The sequence below is a fragment of the Rattus norvegicus genome, chromosome 5 (genome assembly GCF_021556685.1).
Source record: "Rattus norvegicus strain SHRSP/BbbUtx chromosome 5, alternate assembly SHRSP_T2T, whole genome shotgun sequence".
In the NCBI taxonomy this organism is placed as follows: domain Eukaryota; kingdom Metazoa; phylum Chordata; class Mammalia; order Rodentia; family Muridae; genus Rattus; species Rattus norvegicus.
In genome coordinates, this window is record NC_141538.1 from 2,113,618 (window position 1) to 2,119,617 (window position 6,000).

The window sequence follows — 6,000 nt, forward strand, 5'->3', positions numbered from 1 at the left end:
AAGAACCAACTTTTGGTTCTGTTGATTCTTTCTACGGTCCTTTTTGTTTCTACTTGGTTGATTTCAGCTCTGAGTTTGACTATTTCCTGCCTTCTACTCCTCCTGGGTGTATTTGCTTCTTTTTGTTCTAGAGCTTTCAGGTGTGCTGTCAAGTGGCTGACATATGCTCTTTCCTGTTTCTTTCTGCAGGCACTCAGCGCTATGAGTTCTCCACTTAGCACAGCTTTCATTGTGTCCCATAAGTTTGGGTATGTTGTACCTTCATTTTCAATAAATTCTACAAAGTCTTTAATTTCTTTCTTTATTTCTTCCTTGTCCAGGTTATCATTGAGTAGAGCATTGTTCAATTTCCACCTATATGTGGGCATTCTTCCCTTATTGTTATTGAAGACCAGTTTTAGGCTGTGGTGTTCCGATAGCACACATGGGATTATTTCTATCTTTCTGTACCTGTTGAGGCCCGTTTTTTGACCAATTATATGGTCAATTTTGGAGAAAGTATCATGAGGAGGTGAGAAGAAGGTATAACCTTTTGCTTTAGGATAGAATATTCTGTAAATATCTGTTAAGTCCATTTGCTTCATGACTTCTCTTAGTCTGTCTACGTCTCTGTTTAATTTCTGTTTCCATGATCTGTCCGTTGATGAGAGTGGGGTGTTGAAGTCTCCTACTATTATTGTGTGAGGTGCAATGTGTGTTTTGAGCTTAATAAGGTTTCTTTTACGTATGTAGGTGCCCTTGTATTTGGGGCATAGATATTTAGGATTGAGAATTCATCTTGGTGGATTTTTCCTTTGATGAATATGAGGTGTCCTTCCTTACCTTTTTTGACACTTTTAGTTGAAAATTGATTTTATTTGATATTAGAATGGCTACTCCAGCTTGCTTCTTCTCACCATTTGCTTGGAAAATTGTTTTCCAGCCTTTCACTCTGAGGTAGTGTCTGTCTTTGTCTCTGAGGTGTGTTTCCTGTAGGCAGCAGAATGCAGGGTCCTCATTTTGTATCCAGTGTGTTAATCTATGTCTTTTTATTGGGGAGTTGAGACCATTGATGTTGAGACGTATTAAGAAATTGTGATTATTGCTTCCTGTTATATTATATTTGGATGTGAGGTTATGTTTGTGTGCTTTTCTTCTCTTTGTTTTGTTGTCAAGACGATTAGTTTCTTACTTTTTCTAGGGTGTAGCTTGCCTCCTTATGTTGGGCTTTACCATTTATTATCCTTTGTGGTGCTGGATTTTAGAAAGATATTGTGTAAATTCGGTTTTGTCATGGAATATCTTGCTTGGTTTCTCCATCTATGTTAATTGAGAGTGTTGCAGGATATAGTAACCAGGGCTGGCATTTGTGTTCTCTTAGGGTCTGTATGACATCTGTTCAGGATCTTTTGGCTTTCGTAGTCTCTGGCTAAAGTCTGGTGTGATTCTGATAGGTCTGCCTTTATATGTTACTTGAACTTTTTCCCTTACTGCTTTTAATATTCTTTGTTTATTTTGTGCATTTGGTGTTTTGACTATTAGGTGTCAGGAGGTGTTTCTTTTCTGGTCCAATCTATTTGGAGTTCTGTAGGCTTCTTGTATGCCTAAGGGTATCTCTTTTTTTAGGTTAGGGAAGTTTTCTTCTATGATTGCGTTTAAGATATTTACTGGTCCTTTGAGCTGGGAGTCTTCACTCTCTTCTATACCTATTATCCTTAGGTTTGATCTTCTCATTGAGTCCTGGATTTCCTGTATGTTTTGGACCAGTAGCTTTTTCTGCTTTACATTACCTTTGACTGTTGAGTCGATGATTTCTATGGAATCTTCTGCTCCTGAGATTCTCTCTTGTATCTCTTGTATTCTGTTGGTGATGCTTGTATTTACGGCTCCTTGTCCCTTCCTTTGGTTTTCTATATCCAGGGTTGTTTCCATGTGTTATTTCTTGATGCTTCTATTTCCATTTTTAATTCCTTCAATTGTTTGATTGTGTTTTCCTGGAATTCTTTCAGGGATTTTTGTGATTCCTCTCTGTAGGCTTCTACTTGTTTATTTATGTTTTCCTGTGTTTCTCTAAGGGAGCTCTTCATCTCTTTCTTGAAGTCCTCCAGCAGCATGATCAAATATGGTTTGGAAACTAGATCTTGCATTTCTGGTGTGTTTGATATTCTGTGTTTGCTTTGGTGGGAGAATTGGACTCCGATGATGCCATGTAGTCTTGGTTTCTGTTGCTTGGGTTCCTCTGCTTGCCTCTCACCATCAGATTATCTCTAGTGTTACTTTGTTCTGATATTTCTGACAGTGGCTAGACTGTCCTAAAAGCCTGTGTATCAGGAGTGCTGTAGACCTGTTTTCCTCTTTTCTTTCAGCCAGTTATTGGGACAGAGTGTTTTGCTTTCGGGCGTGTAGTTTTTCCTATCTACAGGTCTTCAGCTCTTCCTGTGGGCCTGTGTCCTGAGTTCACCAGGCAGGTCACTTGCAGCAGAAAAGGTCATCTTACCTGCGTTCCCAAGGCTCAAGTTTTCTCGTGGGGTGTTGCTTATGAGCTCTCCATGGAGGCAGCAACCAGGAAGATCTGTGCCACCCTTTCTAGGAGTTTCCGTGCACCAGGGTTCCAGATGGCGTTTGGTGTTTTCCTCTGTAGTCAGAGATGTGGGCTGAGTGTAGACTCTTCTGGTTTCCCAGGCGTGTCTTCCTCTCTGAAGGTTTAGCTCTCCCTCCCATGGGATTTGGGTGCAGAAAACTGTTTATCCGGTCGGTCTCTTCAGGTTCCGACGGTGTCTCAGATTCAGTGGATTTCCTGCTCCTGTGCTCTTATCCAAGGGAACCCAGAGGAAGTATACAGTTTTCTCTTGGGCCAGGGATGTGGACAGGGGTAGGCAGTGTTGGTGGTCTCTTCTGCTCTGCAGTCTCAGGAGTGCCTACCTGTCTTGATGGTGAGCTCTCTCTCCCACGGGTTTTGGGAGCAGTGAGCTGGAGCACGAGATTGGGACTCCTGCTAAAAACTGGAAGTGTCTGTTCCTAGAGGAATTTTGCCTCTGTGTGTCCCAAGGCCACCAGTCAGGTCGCTTGCAGCAGAAAAGTTGGTCTTACCTGCGGTCCTGAGGCTCAAGTTTGCTCGTGGGGTGTTGCTTATGAGCTCTCCGCGGAGGCAGGAAGCTCTATCTTTCTTTCTTTTCCTTTCTTTCTTTCTTTCTTTTCTTTACCTTTTCTTTTTGTTGTTGTCTGGAATTATGTTTGTGTGGCAGTCTTCTATTGGGTTTGTTGAAAGAAGATTACTTTCATGGTTTTTCTATAATGTAGTTTCTCTCCTTGAATTGGAGTTTTCTATCTATTAGACTTTGTAGGGCTGTAATTTTGGGAAAATATTGTGTAAATTCGGTTTTATTATTTTATTTTTATTGGATTTTTTAATTTACCTTTCAAATGCTATGCCTTATCCCCACCTAATACTGATGCCTACCCAGTTCACTCCACTGAAATTCTTCTACACTGGGGGAATCAGATCTTAGAAGGAGAAAGAACTGTGATGCCCAAAAAGGCCATCCTCTGCTAAGTATGCAGGTTGAGTTAGCGACCTGTTCGTGTGTACCCTTTGGATGGTGATTTATTCCCTGGGAGCTCTGGTTATTGTTATTGTTGTTTTTATAGGGTTGCAATATCCTTCAGCTTCTTCTATCTTTCCTCTAATTCTTCGAATGTATTGCCCATTCTCAGTTCAATGGTTGGCTATGAGCATTTGCTTCTGTATTTGTCATACTCTGGCAGAGCCTCTCAGGAGAAACCTATATCAGTCTCCTGTTAGCATGCACTTCTTGTTCTCAGAAATATTGTCTGTGTTGGGTGGCTGTACGTATATAGGTGGGATCCCCAAGTGGGTCAGGCTCTGTATGGCCATTCCTTCAATCTCTGTTCCAAACTTTGTCTCCATTTTTAATCCCATGAATATTTTTGTTCCCCCTCCGAAGAAGGACTGAAGTACCTGCACTAGTCATTCTTCTTGAGCTTTATGTGGTCCATGGATTGTATCTTGGATATTCTGCGCTTTTGGGCTAATATTCACTTATCAGTGAATGCATACCATGCTTTGTGTTGTTGTTGTTGTTTGTTTGTTTGTTTGTTTGTTTTTTGTGATTGAGTCACCTCACTCAGGGTGATATTTTCTAGTTACATCCATTTGCCTATGAATTACAGGAAGTCATTGTTTTTAATAGCTGAGTAGATTGTGTAGATTACCACATCATCTGCATCCATTTTTCCGTGAAGGTCATGTGGTTGTTTCCAGTTTCTGGCTATTATAAATAAGGCTGCTATGAACTTGAACATAGTGGAACATGTGTCCTTATTATATGTTGGAGTACATATGGTATGTACTCTGTAGTAGTATGTCTGTGTCCTCAGGTAGTACAATATCCAATTTTCTTAGGAACCTGGAGTGTGATTTCCAGAGTGAGTATATCAGCTTTAAATTCCTCTAAGCATGGAGAAGTGTTCCTCTTTCTCCTCATCAACATCAGCATCTGTTGTCATCTGAGTTTTTGATTTTAGCCATTCTGACTGGGATTGAAGTAGAATCTAAGGTTTGATTTGATATGCATTTCCCTGATGTCTAAGGATGTTCAACATTTCTTATGTACTTTTCAGGTATTCAGTGTTTCTCATCTGAGAATTCTTTGTTAACCTCTGTGCCCCATTGTTTTTAATAGGATTATTTGATTCTCTGGAGTCTAACATCTTGAGTTCTTTGTATATATAGGATTTTAGTCCTCTATGGGATGTAGGATTGGTAAAGATCTTTTCCTAATCTATTGGTTGCCATTTTGTCCTAATGACAGTGTTTTTTTCCTCACAGAAGCTTTGCAATTTTATGAGGTTCCAATTTTTGACTTTTCATCTTACAGCATAAGCTATTGGTGTTATGCTCAGGAAAATTTCCCCAGTGCCCATGTGTTTGAGGCTCTTCCCCACTTTTTCTTCTATTAGCTTCAGTGTATCTGGTTTTATGTGGTGGTCCTTGATCTAGTTGTAAATTTGGTTTAGTCATGGCATATCTTGTTTTCTCCATCTATGGTAATTGAGAGTTTCTCTGGTTATAGTAGTCTGGGCTGGCATTTGTCTGCTCTTAGGGTCTGTATGACATCTGACCAAGATCTTCTGGCTTTTAGAATCTATGTTAAGAAATTTGGTATAATTCTGATATGTCTGCCTTTATATATAATTTGACCCTTCTGCCTTACTACTTTTAATATTCTTTACTTTTGCTTTGTGGATTTGGTGTTTTATTATTATGTGATGGAAGGATTTTCTTTTCTGGTCCAGTCACTTGTCATTTGTAAGCTTCTTGTATGTTCTTTAGCAGCTCTTTCTATTTTTAGGTAAGTTTTCCTCTATAATTTTGTTTAAGATACACTGACACTTTGTGTTCGGATCTTAGCTCTTTTCTATACCCATGATCCTTAGGTTTTTTTCTCCACATTGTTTTCAGGATTTTCTGGATGTTTTGGGTTAGGAGCTTTTTGCATTTTACATTTTCATTGACTTCTATGTCAATGCTTTCTATGGTACTTTTTGCTCCTGAGATTCACTCTGCTATATCTTTTTTTATGTTTGTGATACTTACATCTATGACCCCTGATCTCTTTTCTTAATTTTCTATTTCCAGGGTTGTCTATTGTTTCTATTTCCACTTTTAGATCCTAGATGGTTTTGTTCAATTCCTTCACGTGATTGGTTGTGTTTTCCTGTAATTCTTTAAGGGATTTTTTGTTTCCTCTTTAAAGGTTTCTACTTTTTTACCTGTGTTGTCCTGTATTTCTTTAGGGTAGTTATTTATGTCCTTTTTAAAGTCCTTTATTATCATCATGAGATGTGATTTTTTTTTTTTTGGTTCTTTTTTTTTTTCCGGAGCTGGGGACTGAACCCAGGGCCTTGCGCTTCCTAGGTAAGCGCTCTACCACTGAGCTAAATCCCCAGCCCCATGAGATGTGATTTTTAAATCCATGTCTTGCTTTTCTGTTGTGATCG